General features: G+C 52.8%; 1 pseudogene; it reads right to left on the bottom strand.

The window, feature by feature from the left end:
• Nucleotides 1-4,680: 4,680 nt before the first annotated feature.
• On the bottom strand, nt 4,681-11,754 carry LOC123802035 (histo-blood group ABO system transferase-like; annotated as a pseudogene).
• Between the last annotated feature and the right edge of the window lie 9,811 nt (nt 11,755-21,565).

Here is a 21,565-nt window from a genome sequence, read left to right as displayed (position 1 = left end):
CCCCAAAGGAGACCCCGAACCAGAAGTCTCCCTGCCCATTTCTCCCCCAGCCCACACCCTCAAAACCCCTAAGCTGCTCTCTCTGTTTCTTTACCTGTTCCGGATGTTTCTGTAAGTGGAGTCACAATAGGTACCTTCGTGTCTGCCCACCTATTTTCAAAGGGGACTCTTTTTTTCTGTGTTTATCTGACATAGCATTTCCCTTATTCGATACTGAAATCCCCGATGGATTACAGATCAGACATAATCATAGAGACCACTTTAGGAATTAGGGGCACAATCTCAGGGCCGAGACCCCTGTTCCTGCTGGGACACCACGGCCTGACCTCAGACAGGAAACAGCTGGCTCTTCCTGTGACCCCCACAGAAATCAGGGAAATGCAGAAAGCTAGTAGACACACCACAATGGGCAAAAGCATGGCTCACAACCCAAGGCCAGAGAAACATTTCCCCTGCCTCTGGTCCAAACCGTGCTCCAAGTCACTGGGTTCCACACGGACAGAGACCAAACACATGCAAGTCCAAGGGGGAGGATAGGCACGTGGGGAGTATGTGTCAGAGATGCAGGAGCTCTTGGGAAACGACTCCGGCAAAGGAAACCCTATGGAGGCAGCACTGGTCACGTTCAGATCAGCAGGTTTCTGGTCCAGGGACCAGCAGCCCTGGGGAGAATGTGAGGACACAGAAGTCCCCCGCAGGTCCCCTGGAGAGAAGGGTGACGGGCACCCCTGTCTGGGAGAACTGTGAGCGGCACCCACCCCAGGCCACAAGTGCACCCACCACCTAGCATGCTCCTCCTCAGACTCACCCCTGAAAACTCTCACTCGGTTTTTCACAGATGTATTTTCAGGAGTGTTCATCACAGCAGCGGTGGAGAGAGCAGGCTATGCACCAACGCTAATGCCCAAGGAGATGGAAGTGCCCCGTGTCACCATCCAGGGCCCGGGTTATGATGCCCTCGGACCTCACCCCAAATAATGGCTCCTGATGTAGGGACCCTACTTCCGTGGTTTCACTCCCTCCCTCCCTACATCATTTATTCACTCCATCATTCATTCCCCCCCGTCTCTTTCCTGCCCCTCCACCCTTCCATCCTCCCTCCCTCCCTCCCTCTTTCCCTCACTCCCATCCTCCTCAGGCCCTCCCTCATTCAGCAGAGGATCTGGGGGCCCTGCTGTGTACTGAGCACTGGGGCTTCATCAGTGAGCACCCCCAAACCATGCAGTCACATCCACTGTGGGTGGTGACAGGGGTCAGTCCTCAGGGTGAGCAGGGGTGATGAGCACCAGGAATCTGCTCCTGAAAACAGAGGCCAGTCACGCAAAGAAAAGAATGGAGAGACCCATGCTTAGCACTTCCTCTAGAAAAATCTAGTCCTGAAAAGTAAGTATGTCCTAGACTTAACGCAATGTGAGTTCTCATGGCAGGTACGCACTGATTCCTAGAACCAACGAAGAGTAAATCATCCAGTGTTGATGGGGGTTTGTGACACACCTTTTCTGACCAAATGACAGCGATTCAGCCAACATCTCCAGGACCTCTGAGTCTTCCCAAGGCCTCTGCAATCCTCTGACTCTTCCATCGACCTCCTTGGGAAGCTCTGTCCTGTTGTCTTCCTTGTCGCCTGATTCTTCTGGAACCCTTCTGTGGCCTTCCCACCAGGGCCACCCTCACCGGGATTTCCCGTGACCAGTGACTAGGTGCCCGCATCCTGTGCTGGGCCCCACGAGCCCTGTGCTTTGTGCAAGGCCTGTGTGCTCACTCTGGGTCACTTGGCATCTCCCCTTGCAGCGGCCTGCATCTTCCCGTGCTGGGTCTCCTCTGAGCAGTCTGTGAGGCCGGACTGTGCCCATGTCACGGGCACTGAAGCACGAGTCTAGAAGGTCCAGATGACCTGCTCCCAGTCTCAGCGTGTAGAGCCTGGGCCCAAGGGTGGTTCTCGAGCAGAGGAGGACTTGGGCTCAGGGAGCCTGAGGGAGGACGTGGCATAGTGAGCCTGCAGAAGGAGAGCAAGCACCGTGGTGGCCTGGTGCTCAGGCCTGCTGGGAGACCAGGTCCCACATGCACTGGCTCTGTCCCCAGGACTGGAGGCCATCAGGGTATCCACACTCCCAGGCTGCAGGCTGGCAGTGACTTGCAGGGGGGAGGCACCGTTGGTGCAGGAGACAGCCCTCCGCAGGGAGGAGGGGGCAGGTGCTCCCCCAGCAGCTAGAGGAACTCAGGGTATCCACACTCCCAAGCTGCAGGCTGGCAGTGGCTGGCAGGGTAGGAAGCACCGCCGGTGCAGGAGAGAACCCTCCACAGGGAGGAGGGGGCAGGCACTCCCCCAGCAGCAGGTGCACTGGGGCAGGCCGAGGAGGCATCAGCGGACAGCAGTGCCTCCAGCTGGGGTCCCCACACAGGCCCCCTCCTCAGGCCCAGCACAAGCTTGTTTGGATGGCCTTTGTCCCCGAAACACAAAGTCTGGTCCAGGACCCCTCCCTCAAGTCCCCACTCCCAATCCTTTGTACTCAGCTCAAGGGACAAGAAATGGCCAATAGTTTAGGTGGTGTTGGGTGCACAGGGACATTTGTTTTTCTGGCCCATGTTGTAACATTGCTGGCATTTTAAAGATTTCAGGGCTTTGATTAAAAAACTGTAGGAAGGTAGCTTTCTGGAAACCTGTCTCTGTGTCTGGCAGCCCTCCCATCCCACCAGCTCTGCTCAGAATCCCTCCAGGCCACAGACCCACAGTCTTGGGTCCTCAGATGGCCCAGACGATGTGATCCAGGTGGGGCAGCAGGACACACTGTGGATTTCAGCAACCCCCCCCCAAAAGTGAGGGTACCACTGGGAGAGCTGTCTGAAAATAGCCAGGTCAGGGTTCCAGGAAGACACCAGAGGCACAGGAGAAACTGGGGAGCATCTGAAGGTCAGGTAGGGACAGTCAGACCTTCCAGGCCCTATTCCCTAACACTCCTCATCACTCAGCCTTTCTTCCAGTGAATCTGCTTGGTTTCTGTTTGCCCCAACTGTTACCCATTGCCCTGGGCAGCAGAGACTCACATATGCCTTTAAATGTTTAGGACATTGAATGCCCTCCAGTAGCCACCTCACTACAGTTGGTGGTAAGCAAGAAGTCACCGAGGTCTCCAAGGGTCTGGACTTGGTGTTTCCCTCTCCTGAGATGGGGACAGCTGTGGGAGGAGCAGGTGGCCAACTGGGTGGGGGGTAGGCACCTGACATGGACAGATGGGGTAGGTGAGGCCCGAGGCCCCGGGGGTGTGTGTCTGGCATCTGGACTGAACAGGTCTTCAAAGCTGCAGATTGGCTGGGATCATCTTCAGGCTGAGAAGGAAGATGAGGGGAGCAGAGGGGACTGAGGAGGCTCAGCTTAGACAGGAGAGGGCTGAGCCACTCCTTTGGGGGAAAAGTGGTTCAGGTCCAGGCTCATGGGGACAGACCCTGAGTCTACTATCTGACATGAAATAAGCCAGTCCCTAAAGGACAGATACTGGAGGACCCCACTCGTGAGGGACGGAGAGCACTCCGATTCATAGAGATGGAAGGAGCTGCTGAGTGCTGGGGCTGGGGAGGGGGAATGGGGGTTAGGGTCTCGTGGGTAGAGGTTCAGTTTGGGATGACAATGAAGTTGTGGCGGTGGATGGAGGTGGCAGGTGCAGAGCAGTGAATGTACGTATTGCCACTGAATTGTACCCTGAAACGTGCTTAACGGTATCAGTTGTATGTCCACTACACCACAATAGGAAAGTAGTGAGTCAGGAGGACGGGGCCATCGCGAGTCCCAGGAGGGCCCTGGAGCAGGGACCCTGTATCTTGGTTCTCACTCTCACGCTCTGCCCCTTGTTGGTGACTGAGCTCACAGTAGGCACTCAGGAAGTGCTTGCTAACACATAGTGCAGAGAGAGTCCACAAGTGCAAACCCTCCAGTGGGCACTGAGGGATTCCAACAGGACGCGCATCCAGACAGAGCCAGTGCCCACATCTCACAAACACCAGCACAGAAATAGCCATTTAAAACCAAGGCAGGAACCAGAAATAACCCAGAGGGCTCCATGCTCCTGGAGGCCGTGCTAGCGGTCACAGCCTCTGGCGGTCAGGGGACTGGGGGTCAGAGAGATGGCTCAGCGCACCCCTGACCCTGAAGGCCCATGGCTGCTGCGAGGTGCAGGGACTGGGAGGAAGGCTCAGCCAGGGCCCGTTCTGGCTCCAAGGCTGCTGCAGGGCCGCTCCCAGCCCACCAGGCCGTGTCCGTTTAGAACCAGGGAGAAAACCTTTTCCCTCAATTGTTCTTTTTAAAGATGGTTGCTCAGCATTGACACAGAAAAACATTCAACATAAAACTGGAGCCGTTCGCAGCTGCAAATGACCCAGAAGTTATCGAGATGCACCGACCACAAAGAAAGGAACTTGTGCCCCAGGCAGGCCTCCTGTGCATGGGGGCAGCTAGGGGCCCTGGACATGCCCAAGCAGGCAGTGCCGGACTCCACAGCTGAGGGGACAGAAGAAGGAATCTGCTCTTATGGCTCTGCTCAGGGCAGCACCCCCTGACGGAGACGGGGCAAGCCCCTCATGCGTTCTGGATGTCCTGGTGATTCCTGGGCACTGCCCGAATCTCAGCTTCTTCATGACCTGGGGGGGGCAGCCCAGCAGCCGTGGGTCCCATATGGCCTCCGGGGTTCAGCTCAGCAGCTGTGGGTCCCACAGGTCCTATGGGGCCAGCACATTGGTGGGCTTGTTCAGGTGGCTCTTGTCAGGCCACATGGTCTCCATCCCATTGGCCAGGTCGACCCCCATCACCTGGTGACAGGCCAAGGTCAGTCAGTGAACCTCCGCCACTGTCCTCCCCCCCAAAAAAGGCCCCCATGTAGTAAACGTTGTCCTGGTCCCTGGGGATGTGGGCCTGGGACTGCGGCCAGTGCTCGTAGCTGAAGTCCTCATGGGCTGCCCAGTAGAAACTGGGGTACAGGGTGCCAAAGAAAGGGGACAGGATCTCCACACCCATGTGGTCATGGAACTTCAGGTCTTCGTCCGTGCACGACAGGATGTCCACCTCGTGGAGGAAAAGCTGCTCGCAGAAGCTGATCATCGCCATGTGCTGCATGGACACATCCTGCCAGCGCGGGGCACTGCGGACCTCGAGGACCACCACCCTCCGGCCCCCCCGGAGAGGGACATGGGCCCGGCAGCCAGCTGATCGGTGAAGATGTACTAGGTGACCCTGTGTCCACCATGAGGACCACCACCCTGTGGCCCTCCCAGAGGGGAACGTGGACCCGGCAGATGGTTGGTCGGTGAAGACCTAGTAGGTGACCCTGTGTCCCACCATGAAGTGCTTCTTCACCGTCTGCAGGACCAGCTCCAGGAAGACCACATAGCTACAGGGACAGGGGACAGGGTGAGAGGAGGGTCACTGCCAGAGGCTGGCAGCAGGACACCAAAGCTGAGGGCCATAAACCTGTGTACCTTCTTCAAGGGGGCAGGCCCTGGGCTGCTTTAAGCAACAGCCACTCTCCTGGCCTCTCCTGAGTGAGTCTTCCCATGGGCTCCCAACTTTCTGCTCCCAGAGATGGGGGCCGTCAGCACCCCACCTTACAAAGGGGTACCTAAGGCTTAAGAGGTTGGAAGCCCATGCAGCCCCACATGGGCTCTAGCATGCTGGAGCCAGGAACACTCCCCCTGTGCTGAGCTCCCGGGCAAACCCCCAGGTCCTGTCCCCACCTGCCAGGAGAGGAGCACCTTGGGGCATAGCCCTGGTTTCTATGCTCTACAGTCTGGGTAGAACCAGCAGGGCCGGCCACCTGCCCCAATTTGTTTTGAGTGAGATGTCACTGGCCCCCACAGAGCTGTCTCTACCTCCTGTACGGTCCTCCCTTGAAGGCTACTGGGCATCCTGCTGACAAGGTCCTCAGTAAACCCCTGGTATTCCTAGGAGGTGTCACCCTCGAACTCCCCCAGGTCAGGAATCAGGTCCAGCCCATGGTCAGGGAAGGGGAAAGAGGACCTCTGGAAGAAGAAGGAGCTTGCTTAGGCCCCAGCCGTGAATCCAAGGGTGTAAGCTTCCAGGTCCAGGTCTACATCTCCCCAGACAAGAAGCTGGGAGTCTTGTCCAACCGCCTCACATGGCTGGTCCCCCTTTGAGGGGACTACCTGCTCCCCACCATGGGGACAGCAGCTCCCCCATCATCAGGCAAGTGTGGTGAGCCCCTCTGGGACTGATTTTTTGTGCAGACACTAAGGCTACTTTCTTACACCTGCCCCATCACGGGCAGGTTAGCAAATTGCTCACATCAGGAAGGCGGGCACTACATTTAAATAGGGGACAAGCACACACACACACACACACACAGAGCAGGCATGAGTCAGGTCATCAGGGGGCAATTCGAATTTGTGCCGGGCAATCCCCCGGCCAATGGGGAAACAACCCAAACATGAAGCAGGGGGAGAGAAGAGTGCCCTGGCAGAGGGCACAGTGAATGCAAAGGCTTGGACTCAGGCCAGAGGCACATGTGGGACAACCACACCCCTGGGTGGCCCACAGAGAGGCAGGCCGTGGTGGGAGAGGTGAGGCTGGAGAGGATGGGCAGGAGGGGAGCAGACCACAGAGAGGCCCAAAGGTTATGTGTCGAAAAGATCACTCTGGTTACTGGAGGAGAATGGGCTCTGTGCGTAAGAGGACAGGGAGACCCCTAACCCTAACCCTAACCCAACCATAACCCTAGCAACCCGTAACACCAATCCTAACCCTAATACCAACCCCAATGAAATCATCACAAAACCAGCAAATACATCCCTACACCTGTCTTAAAATAGATGTAAGAAGCCTGATCAGAGAAATTGCAAAACCAAGAGCTCTTAAATATATTGTGCATCATAAGCAAGTGTCTCTTCACAAACATCTCAAAGCTTGTTCAATATACTGAAAACAAGCAATGCTATACTCCGCAATAAATTTTTGAATAAAAACATGTGGTCATATTAATTGATGCAGAAAAGGTTCTAACCAAAATCCAATGTCTGTTGCCGATATAAACACTCATGAAAACAGGAATAAGGGGTAATCTTTTTCAATAAATCTATAGCAAGCACCATGCTCAAGTCTGAAGATTGACAGCTCTACTCTGAAATCAGGAACAAGGACAGGATGCTGGCTTTCACAGAAGGACAGACACTGTGTGATTCCACCTGTATGAGGTTTCTAGAGACAGAAAGTTGAACGTGGCTGCAGGGCTGAGAGGAAAGGGGAATGGGGAGTTGGTGTTTCATGCATACAGTCTCCCTCGGGGAGAAAGAAAAAGTTCTAGAGAATGGTGTACAACCATGTGAACTCACCTAAGGCCAGAGAACTGTGACCCTGAAATGTTTTAAGTGGTAAATGTTACTATGTTTAGTCACAGTGAAAAAATGAAGGACTGATGCATGTCACCACGTGGATGGACACTGAAAACAGCCCAAGCGACATAAGCCATCCAGACAGGCCACCCAGATTGGAGCCATCTGTGCTCCTAAATCCATCAGGGTTGTGCAAATACAGGAAAGTCTCGGGAGCAGTTGCAGAAGAAGAAAACTGGATCCGAATGGAGCAGGACATTTCAGACAGCGGGGCAGGTGGCGACAGTTCAAGTGGGCCTGTGGTCTGGATTATAATATGGAAACTGCAATGATTTCCTTGCTCAAGGCTATGTGGTGGTTCCGCGGGAACGTGTCCCTGTTCGGGGTAAAACGCACTGAAGTATCCCGTGTGGTAAAGAAACGACAGCTGGGGAGTCCGAGTGTGGAGATAAAGCGTATTTGTGCTGCTGTGACAGGTTCACTGCACCTTGAAATCACCACAGAGTCAAGTACTCTTACAAACAACCAGGTCAGCACCAGGTCACAGGAGCTGAGACCACATCAAGCTTCCTGATGGAGGCCAAGTCCTCCCAGACCTGGTTCACCCACCACAGAGAGGCCACTCGCCAGTGTAGGACGCCACAGGTTAGCAAGAGACTTGTGGGAGGATGACATCGGCGGCCCCTGTGTCTTGGGTTCAGGAGAAGCAGCGGGATCTGGAATTCCAATTTTCCACGACGCTCCACCAAAAACCGGTTAGAACTGTGAAAATGCATGAAGGGAAGGCTCAGTACAGTGGACTAGGGTCGCCAGAAGGGGGGCTGGGCAGCGGAGCCGATCACAGTGTCAGTCACAGGAACAACTGTCAATTACAGACCCCACATTAGAAGCCCCACAGCAGAGACTCATCAGTCACAGGCCCCAAAGGGGAACATGCAGGTTTCACCACCTCCCAGAAATCACCACCCCTACAGCTCAGCCGGGGAGAACCTCCATCACCCCGAACCCCGCTTTTCTCCAGGGGACTTTCCTCCAGAACAACCCTCCCCTTCCCTCCTCCTCCTCCATGAAATACTCAACAGGGGACAGCCCTGCCCTCGGACACCCCTGAGACACCAAGGACAGACGTCAAGGGAGATGGACAGCCCTGCCCTCGGACACCCATGAGACACTGATGACAGATGTCAAGGGAGACGAACAGGCCTGTCCTCGGTCACCCAGGAGACAATGAGGGCAGACGTCGAGGGAGACGGACAGCCCTGCCCTCGGACACCCATGAGACACTGATGACAGATGTCAAGGGAGACGGACAGGCCTGTCCTCGGTCACCCAGGAGACAACGAGGGCAGACGTCGAGGGAGACGGACAGCCCTGCCCTCGGACACCCATGAGACACTGATGACAGATGTCAAGGGAGACGGACAGGCCTGTCCTCGGTCACCCAGGAGACAACGAGGGCAGACGTCGAGGGAGACGGACAGCCCTGCCCTCGGACACCCATGAGACACTGATGACAGATGTCAAGGGAGACGGACAGGCCTGTCCTCGGTCACCCAGGAGACAACGAGGGCAGACGTCGAGGGAGACGGACAGCCCTGCCCTCGGACACCCATGAGACACTGATGACAGATGTCAAGGGAGACGGACAGGCCTGTCCTCGGTCACCCAGGAGACAACGAGGGTAGACGTCGAGGGAGACGGACAGCCCTGCCCTCGGACACCCATGAGACACTGATGACAGATGTCAAGGGAGACGGACAGGCCTGTCCTCGGTCACCCAGGAGACAACGAGGGCAGACGTCGAGGGAGACGGACAGCCCTGCCCTCGGACACCCATGAGACACTGATGACAGATGTCAAGGGAGACGGACAGGCCTGTCCTCGGTCACCCAGGAGACAACGAGGGCAGACGTCGAGGGAGACGGACAGCCCTGCCCTCGGACACCCATGAGACACTGATGACAGATGTCAAGGGAGACGGACAGGCCTGTCCTCGGTCACCCAGGAGACAACGAGGGCAGACGTCGAGGGAGACGGACAGCCCTGCCCTCGGACACCCATGAGACACTGATGACAGATGTCAAGGGAGACGGACAGGCCTGTCCTCGGTCACCCAGGAGACAACGAGGGCAGACGTCGAGGGAGACGGACAGCCCTGCCCTCGGACACCCATGAGACACTGATGACAGATGTCAAGGGAGACGGACAGGCCTGTCCTCGGTCACCCAGGAGACAACGAGGGCAGACGTCGAGGGAGACGGACAGCCCTGCCCTCGGACACCCATGAGACACTGATGACAGATGTCAAGGGAGACGGACAGGCCTGTCCTCGGTCACCCAGGAGACAACGAGGGCAGACGTCGAGGGAGACGGACAGCCCTGCCCTCGGACACCCATGAGACACTGATGACAGATGTCAAGGGAGACGGACAGGCCTGTCCTCGGTCACCCAGGAGACAACGAGGGCAGACGTCGAGGGAGACGGACAGCCCTGCCCTCGGACACCCATGAGACACTGATGACAGATGTCAAGGGAGACGGACAGGCCTGTCCTCGGTCACCCAGGAGACAACGAGGGCAGACGTCGAGGGAGACGGACAGCCCTGCCCTCGGACACCCATGAGACACTGATGACAGATGTCAAGGGAGACGGACAGGCCTGTCCTCGGTCACCCAGGAGACAACGAGGGCAGACGTCGAGGGAGACGGACAGCCCTGCCCTCGGACACCCATGAGACACTGATGACAGATGTCAAGGGAGACGGACAGGCCTGTCCTCGGTCACCCAGGAGACAACGAGGGCAGACGTCGAGGGAGACAGACAGCCCTGCCCTCGGACACCCATGAGACACTGATGACAGATGTCAAGGGAGACGGACAGGCCTGTCCTCGGTCACCCAGGAGACAACGAGGGCAGACGTCGAGGGAGACGGACAGCCCTGTCCTCGGACACCCGTGACACACTGACAGACGGCGAGGGAGACGGACAGCCCTGTCCTCAGACACCTGTGAGACACCGACCACAGACGGACACCCGTGAGACGCCGACGACAGACGTCGAGGGAGACGGACAGCCCTGCCCTTGGACACCCCTGAGACACCGACGACAGACGGTCACCCGGGAGACACCGACCACAGACCTCGAGGGAGACAGACAGCCCTGCCCTCGGGCACCCAGGAGACACTGACGACAGACCTCGAGGGAGACGGACGGCCCTGCCCTTGGACACCCGTGAGACACCGACAACAGAAGGTCCCGCGGGAGACACCGACGACAGACCTCAAGGGAGACGGACGGCCCTGCCCTCGGACACCCGTGACACACCGACAGACGGCGAGGGAGACGGACAGCCCTGTCCTCAGACACCTGTGAGACACCGACCACAGACGGACACCCGTGAGACGCCGACGACAGACGTCGAGGGAGACGGACAGCCCTGCCCTTGGACACCCCTGAGACACCGACGACAGACGGTCACCCGGGAGACACCGACCACAGACCTCGAGGGAGACAGACAGCCCTGCCCTCGGGCACCCAGGAGACACCGACGACAGACCTCAAGGGAGACGGACGGCCCTGCCCTCGGACACCCGTGACACACCGACGACAGACGTCGAGGGAGACGGACAGCCCTGCCCTCGGACACCCATGACACACTGACGACAGACGTCGAGGGAGACGGACAGCCCTGCCCTCGGACACCCGTGAGACACCGACGACAGATGTCGAGGGAGACACGCGGAGACGGAAAGACCGACGCCGTGAGAACACCTGCTCTCCCCACAGCCGTCTGTCTGCAGAGCGCGCGCCGTCGCTACCGAACCTCCAGACGCCGAACCGACAGCCCGGACCGCGTGTGGACGTGGGGAGGACCCTGCGGGGCCGAGGCCGGGGGAGCACGAGCACCAGGTGGGCGGCCGGAGGTTCCCTGACTGCAGACCGCCTGCGGAGCCCCCGGAACCGGATCCGTGTGCGCGTAAACACGGACCCGCGGACCAGCCCAGCGGATCCGGGCCCAGAAGGGGAGACCCCACAGCCCCGCTCACAGCCCCGCCAGCGACCCCACGGCACCGCACAGAAACCACGGAAACCCTACCGTCTACACAGCGCGCCCTTCCTCCGCGGGGTCCTGTGAGCACGGACCCCTCGGCAGTCCCGGCTCAGGAGGCTTCTCCTCACCTTCTCCTCCCGCGGCGGGTCCTGGGGAGACCCGGGTCCGTTGGTGTGGACGCGGAAACACGTCCTCCACTGCAGGTCCTGTCCGCGTGGACGCGGCCCCACGTCCTCCCGAAGTCTCCACAGCAGGTCCTGAAGAGGCCGGGCTCCTGACCGTGGATGAGGCCCCACGTCCTCCCGGGGCCTGGGCGTCAGCACAGAGGGTTGAGGACTTGGAACACCTGCCAGCGCACCGGAAAGCGCATGCCCGGCGGGAGTCGCGGAGCGGGACTCGGGCGCCCCCTGCGGGCGGTGGGGGCGGTGCAGGGCCGGTGCGCTCAGTTCAGTGGAGGCACCTGTCCGTTCTGGGGTCCAGCTGAATCCACTACATTTTGAAAATTCAAACTGAAATGGAGTCCAATTATCCCCTGACTTCTCCAGAAATATAAACAATTAATTAGAAACCCTACGGAATTAAGTGAAATGCAGGCACAAGCTTTACAACTTACACCAAAATTCATTCAAAATTGTAGATAAATTTAAAATGTGAAACTATCAAAATATCAGAAAGAAAACATAAAAGAAAATCTACATGACCTTGGGTGTGGTGATGAGTTTTAACACAACACCAAACGCCAGTATGGTGACTAACATAATATAATAAAAAATCATTATTAAAAAAAAAAAAAAAAACACCAAACGCCAATCCACAAAAGAAAAAAACTGATAACATGAACTTCCTAAAATTAGAACTTCTGCTCTGTGAAAGACCTTGCTCAGAAACTAAAAGACAAGCCACAAACTGGGAGGAAATATTTGCAAAACATATATCTGGTAAAAGATCTGTATTCAAAATATACAAAAAACTATCAGAACTGAACAATAAGGAAACAAACATCCGAACTGATAATGGGTAAGGGTCTGAAAATGCCTGGACAAAGAAGATATGCAGACACAGAATAAGCATACAAAAATATGCTCGACGTCATCATTAGGAAAGAACAAGTGTAAACGACAGTGAGACAGCACTGCACACCTATCCCAAATGCTGAACTCCAGAAACAAGAATACCAACTGCTGGAAGGTGAGGAATGGCAGCAACTGTCCCTTCAGAAGACAGTTTGGCCATTTTCTCCAAACCTAAATAAGTCTCACGTTAAGGTCCAACAATTGTACTTCTGGTATTTAGACCACTGCTGTGAAAAGCTATTTCCAAACAAAAACATGCAGTTATGCACAGCAGCTCTATTCATGGTGGTTACAAACTTAACGAAGCCAGGACGTCCTTCCATAAATAAATCCATAAGCACACTGAGTGTATCCATGTGAAGGAAATATGCCACCCAAAATATGCCTCTTTGGCACAAGGGTTATTTGGGCGGATTAATTTTAAGGAAGAGCAGACATGGAAGAATCTCTAAAAACTGGGTAAAAGTTGCTGTTTGGTGAGTGAAAGTTACGCTGATAAAGGAAAGCTCCATTTGTAAGCCTGTCTCCCTCTGTATCAGGAACAGAATGACTAAATCTTAAGAAACTCTTACCGAAAGAGAAGGCACAGACTTAAATCTGTGCAACCACCATTCCCTCGTTTACTGTGCTCACCTGATAGCATCCCTTAACTGGCCTTCCCACCACCCAAAATCTTCTGGTCTTTAGCTGAAGATGGCATTTAGGGCCGGGTCACTTCGAGGAGTTACTCCGTTTTCCTGGGTATCTCCCATGAATATGGGACGTATGCATCATATTAAACTTTGACTTGTTTTTCTCTTGTTAATCTATTCAGCAATAAAAAGAAATGAACCATCACCCCCATAAAATGACACGGATGAACTTTACATTTTTCTAAGTGAAGGAATCTAGTCCGAAATGGTTACACACTGAGTGACCCCATTTGTAGGAGATTCTGGGAAAGGCAAAACTAGAGGTGATAAAAGGATCAGGGGGTGAATTCCATGATGGTTTAATGATTTATACCTGCCATGATGCATTTGTCAAAACCCAAACATTTTGGGGCACCTGGCCGGCTCAGTCGGTGGAGCATGCAACTCTTGATCTTGGGGTTGTGAGTTCAAGCCCCACATTGGCTGTGGAGATTACTTAAAAATAAAATCTTAAAAAACACGAACATTTTTATATCCCAAAGAGTAAATCATAATCTACTAAAATTAAGTTATTTAGGATGTGGGAATGTCACGAGATGGTGTAGGGGCCAAGGGCACGCTGCCCCAAATCTGCCACTTTGGCAGATAGATCATTTTAAATAAAAGTTACTTAAGAGTCGGTCTATGAAATGAGGACCCTCAGACCCTCCTCTGTCCCCCTGGAAGCAGGAAATCTATCTCCCATGTGAAGATGTCCCTGTACCAGGAGGTAAAGAGACTTTGACATCACCAGAGATGGGCATTTGGAGCCCAGAAGGCTGTATAAACAACCCTTGTTACTTTTTACTAACTTACTACCCCAGCCCAAATTCTGTTTAGAATTCCTTACTAATTGAAGCTCCCAAGATTAAGTTTTCTTTGTCCTGTGATTTCATCACAGGTTTATTTTCTTTTTGTCCAAAAAGTATAAAACCTGGCTTCCTTGGTCATTTCTTTAGAACCCAGTTTCCTTGTTGGGTCTCCATGTGCACATCAATACACTTTGGGTTTTTTTCTCTTATTAATCTGTCTCATGTCAATTTCATTCTTAGTCTTGTGGTAAGAACTTTGGACCAAGGAAAATTTCTTCCCCCCCTTCAATGGAGTATAAATGTGACACATAACCTAACTGTATTAGAAACATATGGAAAAAAAACCCTCACTGTAGGTTGTATGACAAAAGGTGTAGACCTAAGTATCTTTGGAAATGAATGGAATCTGTAGATTAAAGAAAAATGTACCGTACGTACACAGTGGACTCTATTTGATAAAGTTCTTTCCCATCAGAGTGGTAGCTAACAGTTCTGAAAACACCACATCTGTAATCTGGAACGGAGCAATGAATTAAATAAATGGCAGGTGGGGAGAGCCAGGTTTGTCACTGTTGGAGTGGGAAGGTACAGATCAGCAAAGGGAGAAGATCACAGTCTCCACATGGTGATGGACCAGGTTGGAGACATCAGTATAAACTCGTCTTTAGCTTCCTATGGACACAGACAGTTCCACGTAGAAATCTTTATAATTAGGTGTGTGAACATAGATGGAAATGTATTGCCTTGCATTGTCTGCGGAGCACATTTAGCTCCCACGTGTAAGACTTTAACACCATTCTCTACTAACCAGGGCTCCATGAAGAAATTGCTGGCACTGGAGCTGAGACAGTAAGTATAGGAGCCAGGATAATCTTGACGTATCAGAAAGTAAGGAAGTGCCAAGAAAAGAGCCACGGAGACGGAATGATGTCAATGGAAAACAGGAGCCAATGGAAAGTGCTCTCAATCACCAAAGCAGGAATGAGCCAGCGACCAAACACTTTCGTGCCAGAGCATAACCTACCCTGGTGTCCACACTGGTAAAATAAATGAGCAACAGACCCAAAATAGAGTCAGCTATGTCAAGAGACCCAAGCCAGCAAACCAAGAATTACTGCCTAACCTAACTGCAGCTCCACACACCTTCACTTCCACATAAACTTTAACCAGTGAACCTGGAAAATGAACTGAATGGCCCCTTTTGTTCTCCTTAGAAGGGGAACATTGTCTAAAATAGTGCATCCTTTTCTAGTAATTTCTGTTTTTCAATCCCCTCTCTGCCTTTAAAATCCTTCCCTTCCCTGCAGCTCAAAGGAGCCCCTTTCTTTTGCTAAATGGGATGCTACCTGTTTCATGAATTGTTCAGTGAAGCCAATGGGATTGGGATCTTTTAAATTACTTGGTTGGGTTTTTATTAACAAATTACATAGTTCTGTATAAATGGGATTGAACAGACCTCTCCTGTAAGAATTCCAAATAATTAGATGTAGATACTCAACCATTCATTAAGGAAATGGAGCTAACTCCCCTCTCTAAAGTGTGAGCTCAGGGCAATGTCTTCCTACACATGGGAAAGAGTAACTTCATGGGGGTGGGGGGAAGCCTGACCAACACTGCCTCAGCCAGGTGACCAATGTTAACATGGACAGTGACAAGTGTTCCCTTGTTATAAAGTAACGACAGCCCACTTTACCTCCCTGATCTGCTTCCTCAAAACCCATAACCCCAGTCTAATCGTGAGCAAAACAAGTAAATCTCCATGTGGGACTTTCTACAAAATGCCTGACCAGTCCTCCTCAACACTGCCAAGGTCATTGAAAGGAAGCAAGTCTGAGAAACTGTCACAGCCAAGACAAGCCTAGAGAGACATGAGCACATGTCACGTAGCACCCTGCACGGGATCCTGGAGCAAGAAAAGGTGGAACAGAGGGAACCTGAATAAAATACGAACTTTAGCTAAAAATAACATATCAATATTTGTTCATTAATTGTGACAATTTTGTAGAAAACTAGAAAAAGAGGAGAAATTGGGGGCCCCTGGGTGGCTCAGTCGTGAAGCGTCTGCCTCCAGTTCAGGTCATGATCCCAGGGTCCTGGATGGAGTCCTACGTCGGGCTTCCTGCTCAGCAGGAGCCTGCTTCTCCCTCTCCCACTCCCCTTGCTTGTGTTCCCTCTCTCTCAATCTGTGTCAAATAAATAAATAAAATCTTTTAAAAAAGAAAAGAGAGAAGAAATTAAAGGTCAAATAAGAGAACCTGTTGCATCAGACTAGAAACCAAGAGAAAAAGGGTTATTTCTTAGTAAAGACACACATTGACAAAATGGACCCTAAAATAAGGGGGAAAACAAGCAGACCAATTAGCCATCCAGGGACCTCTTCCTTCTGCTGGTCCTCCTCTTACTGTTCTGGGGTTTTCCTCTCCCAGCACAGGGAAGGAACAGGGACAGAGCTATTCTGGAGCTCCCCTGAGACCTGACCCCACCAACTTCATCTCCCCCAGACATGCTCCCCCTGCTGAGGACACCGTGCACAGAGAGTCTCGGGGACTGTTAGTTCCGATGTGATAGCTAGGACTTCCTGGCTTGCAGGTGATTGGACACATGGAAGTAAAATTACTATTTTAAATGGTAGAAATAAATTAATACTTGCAAGAGGCAAGTTTAAGAGAGGGTTTGCACCTAGCAGGCCCAGGGGCTCACACTCTCACATTGTGACCTGGACCCCTGCCAAACCTCCATCCTGCTAAGTGCTCTGGGGTGGCCCCATTCACAGGCACAGTCTCTCCCACTGCATCTGAGGCCTCCAGCAACTCTAGGCTAACACCCACTCACCATCCATTCTACTGGGAAGGGTTTCTCTTTCTCTTGGGTTCCACAAAAAGTCATGGCTTTCAGTGCCTTTGACCTGGCTTCAGTCACATTCTCATCCTTGGAGCCATTAAAGCACCCAGAAAACAGAGCAAGGGGTTGGGTAGACTTGGATCATACGCCCATCTCTGAGGTGGGTGGAGAGTGGGGTCTGCCCTCTGAAAATGTTAGGATGGGAAGCAGGTGAGATGTGGTTCTCAAAGGCAAGCTAAGGTTCTGGACTTGGACGTGAGAATGGATGCCAGGCTGGGAAAGCAGCAGATTCCACATGTCACTGGTGGTTAACTGCAGAGCTGTGGACTCTGGAGCCTAGGGAAGGAAGGGGTCACTTAGGGTCAGGGGCTGCAGCCACCCTTCCAGTGCTCTTGCTCTTCTCCCACGATGACAACACACTCTTCCACTTGCTGAAAGAGCAACTTTGCTGTTGGTGGGAAACAAGGCTCCTGCCCTGAACATCAGGCCCCTGAATTTCAAAGACTGGAAGGCTCACAGACCTCACTCATGCCCTTGGGAGGAGGGAGCCCAGGAGCCCACCACATTAGTCACCCATCCCCAAAGAACAAACTGGCTCATTTTCCAGTCTCTTCTCTCTCCTTTACAAAGAGAGAGACAAGATGTGTGGATGGTGAGGAGATTATTACTCAGCGAACCAGTGGGAGGCTTGAGGATTATTCCACAACGAAGAAGCCACCTGTGGCAGGATTTCTGGTTCATGCATGCAGCTCCCCAAGACTGCACACTGGGAGACACAGTTGCTCCTGTATGCTTGATTCTTAACAAGTATGTAGGTCAAATGTTTACATTATAACCAGGAGGCCAAAGGACTGCAGGGCCAGTCTGCTGTATGGGTGCTGTGGTCACAGGCCACATTCTATGTTTGGAAGGTTATGACCTCTCTTCACAGGCAGCCAGGCTGTGAGGGAAGAGGCACGTGTCTCAACCACACAGACTTTGGGATTGAAACATCCCAGGAGGTGGTCTGTCTACACTGTCTATGGACCTGTTAAATCGCAAGGAACACAGTCACCTCAATAATTGGCCATGGCGGGGGGGGGGGGGGGGCGGCGCCTGGGTGGTTCAGTTGTTAAGTGTCTGCCTTCAGCCCAGGGCGTGATCCCAGGGTCCTGGGATCGAGTCCCGCATCGGGCTCCCTGCTCCACTGGGAGCCTGCTTCTCCCTCTCCCACTCCCCCTGCTTGTGTTCCCTTTCTCGCTGGCTCTCTCTCTCTCTCTCTCTCTCTGACAAATAAATAAATAAAATCTTTAAAAAAAAATAACAATTGGCCATGGGGGTTGTCAAGACCCAGACTGGCCTAAGCTGGAGGACCACAGATGCCTGCCAGGATGGTCGGAGGCCAAGGGCTGTCCTGTCTACTGACTGTCTACTGCTGATCACTCGGATGGGATGAAGGATCCAGCCAGTGCCAGGAGGGCTTCACCAGCCTGAAAGAAGGCTGTCACTGTACCCAGTCCTATATAAATCCACACGTGTCTACTGAGTGCCCTTGTGGGTCAGGGCTGTGCTGGAACCTGGGGCAGCCCAGGCAGAGTGGGGCCAGCAACACCCAGGGGGGAGCGTGGAAGGACCTTGCACAAGCTCTGAGGCCCTCCACAACCCTTGACTGGGCTTGAGTTGTATTTGAAATAGTCAGTGACCAGGAAGACATTTTATTATTTTTCTGTGAGAGACCAGGACTTGGGGGCAGAAAACCAATGCTCCAGGTCAACCCCTTGATGCATGTGTGACCCTGGCAAGTCTTGTCCATGCCAGAGGGCCAGAGAGATAGAAGAGGGGGAAGAAAGCCAGTTATGCTTATACCTAACCCTGAACCTGAACCTGACCCTGACTCTGATCCTGACTCAGAACCAGACCCTGGCCCAGATGCTGACCCTGACCCAGACCCTTGACCCTGATCTCAAATCTGGCCCTGACCACAACCCATGACCCTAACCCTAACCACCTAACCATAACCCTGACCATAACCCCAGGGAGAGAAATGTAACAGCTCTATTTACAACACAAAGGTTATGAAAGCTCTAAATATTGAATTTCTACAGGATAGTCACAGAGGTAAGTAATCACACACAGAAAAAATTTTCCTTTGTGCAACATTTTTCTCATGAAAGGCCTTCTTTATAAGGCTATTTTGAATACTGTTCAAACTGCATGATTAAAACCAATCGTATTAACGCAGCAATCACACATCACTGTACCCTTTGTGTATATACAAAGGTTGGCATGGGTGCGGCCCGGTGGAAGACACTGCTGGGGTGTGGAGACCGATGACACATCCTTCTGGACTGCAGGCTGTCGGCACACGTATTCCACGGCATGGCACTCCCACCCCAGGCCAGGCTGGGGGCGGTAGGAGGGCAGCTGGGAGGGAGATCGTTGCAGCTTTGTGCGTGGGCGTTAGAAGCACCTTCTGGCCCATCGTGGGGGTCACGATGTAATGCACAGGGATCGATACGAAAGCAGTCCTGAGCAAGGGGTGCAAGCACCACATCTACGGCTGGATGATATGTACGTAAATATGATAATACATACACAAATCTCACTGCGTGACATACACGGGTACATGCATAACCAAAGACACATTGACTCAGGTGTCCAAGAGGCTTGGGGGGATATTCGAGAGGGTAGGAAATGGAGGGGAAAATAAAATAAAATCCAGGCAGGAGGACGGCATGTTCAAAGAATTGTGAAAGAAAGGAGAAGAGATTTTACAGTTTTTACTGTACAGTTCCAGCTTCTCCTGAAAGAATCAGAAGATCCAACAACACGGGGTCCAGGTGTCTTGCAGCAGCTGTCCGCGGTCCCAGGGAGCCACATCCTCTCTCCAGTCTGGCTGTGCCACCCACAGCCTCCCTCACTCCACACCAGTCTGGCTCTGCAACCCTGAGGTTGCTGCTGCTTAAGGACATGAGTTCGGGGGGGTTGTTTGTTTCTTTGCTTTATTGAAGCATACTTGACACACAAAATCTCACTGGTTTCAGGTGTACCATGTAGAGATTAGAAAAATCTCTACGTTATACTGTGCTCGCCACAAGGGGAGCTCCCATCTGAGGACATGAGTTTTGATTCCAAGGACCAAAGAACATGGTCAGATGACAGGATCAACAGGTGCCTTCTGGCTGCAGAGGGAGCAGCTGCTTGTCACTGGTTCTGGGGCAAGACCAGGTGGGGAGCTGGACCATTCTTGGCAATGCATCTGAAAGCACTCTAGGGTGGTTCACAGGTGACACGGAAATGGGGGTGAGATCTGCATTTCACTCTTAATTAGCTAAGGAGGTGTTGATCCTGCCTGCAGACACAGGGCATATTGACGCAGTATCTCCCAGTGTGAAGACTTGGAGCGCCATCTAGGACATGTTAAGGGTTAGATGCACTTTAAGGACTCTCACTGGAGAACTGGAGAATTCTGCTGTAGAAACAACCAACTGGACAGTGTTTTTTCTGAAGCCAAGAGAGGGGTTTAACTCTCTTTGTGGTGAGAACTATTTGGGACTTCCAGACCCCACTGTGCCATGATGCAGTCACTGACCACTTAAGCCCAGCCTTAGCACATCCATTCTTATGTGGAAAAACCACTGCCCAACTGGCCCATATTGTCCTGCATCTCCAGGACTAGAGCCTCCTGGGGGACACCACCACCATCCAAGAGCAAAAGGGGCCTTTGCTTGCCGCGGCACATCCTGGGGGGCTGACGTGCCCAATGGCATGCAGCAAATGGAGGACAATGTACCGGGAGGATGCTGTCATCTGTGTGAACCAACATGGCCCTCTTCAGGGCAGAGGCAGAAAACATTTAGTGAAGGCATGTGGACCCCAAGCAAGTCAAGGATACTGAAGGGTAGTGCTGCCCAGTGGATCCCTCAACCCCCCATGCAAGATCTTCCAAGACCAGGACATCATGAACTTCCAAGAGCATCAGACAGTTTGTACAAAAAGGAGACATTTCCCCACAGAGAACCTGAGAACCAACCACTAGGTATGATGTAGGGAATCTCAGAGACATGGTTGAGAGAGATTTCTGCCACTTCCAGGAGAAGGGTCACAAGAGAAAGTATGTTACCGAGTCCCAGTCTGGGACCCACACAGCCTGAGATGATATCTGAGTATTAATGATGGGGCAGATGGCTGGCATCTCCAAGGACAGTCCCGGCTGGAGATGCACAGAGACAGCACAGAGATGCCCACTGAGGCCTCAGTTATGGCCAAGGCCATCCAGAGACAGGGTGCAAGAAGACAGGAGGACGCCTACTGCAGGACACAAACATGACTGACAGGCAGAGGGAGGAGGGCCTCCGAGGAGCAGCAGCCAGAGAGTAAACCGAAGGCCAAAGGCAGAAGACGTTTCAGGAAGGAATTGACAGTCTCACAATCAAAGGCAAAACCCAAGTGGCTGGTAAAAAAAATGTACAACTTACATCAAAAATAAGGAGCTAATCTTTCTAATATATAAAGAGCTTTTAAAAACCAAGAAGGGTTACCTGGGCGGTGCAGTTGGTTGAGCAACTGACTCTTGGTTTCAGCTGGGGTCATGATCTCAGGGTCCTGGGATTGAGCCCCCTGTCATGCTCCACGCTCAACCCAGAATGTGCTTGAGACTCTCTCTTCCTCTCCTTCTGCCCCTCCTCCCAATGCACATGAGTTTTCTCTCTCTCTCAAATAAATAAATAAATCTTTTTTAAAAACACAAAAAAAAGACAAAAGACATGAACAGACTGTTCACAGAAAAGACAGTGAAAATAGCC

The sequence above is a fragment of the Ursus americanus genome, chromosome 33, assembly GCF_024610735.1.
Source record: "Ursus americanus isolate L20-20 chromosome 33, mUrsAme1.1.p, whole genome shotgun sequence".
NCBI lineage: Eukaryota > Metazoa > Chordata > Mammalia > Carnivora > Ursidae > Ursus > Ursus americanus.
The sequence above is the reverse complement of the archived record's forward strand: the minus strand, read 5'-3'. Positions and strand labels throughout refer to the sequence as shown.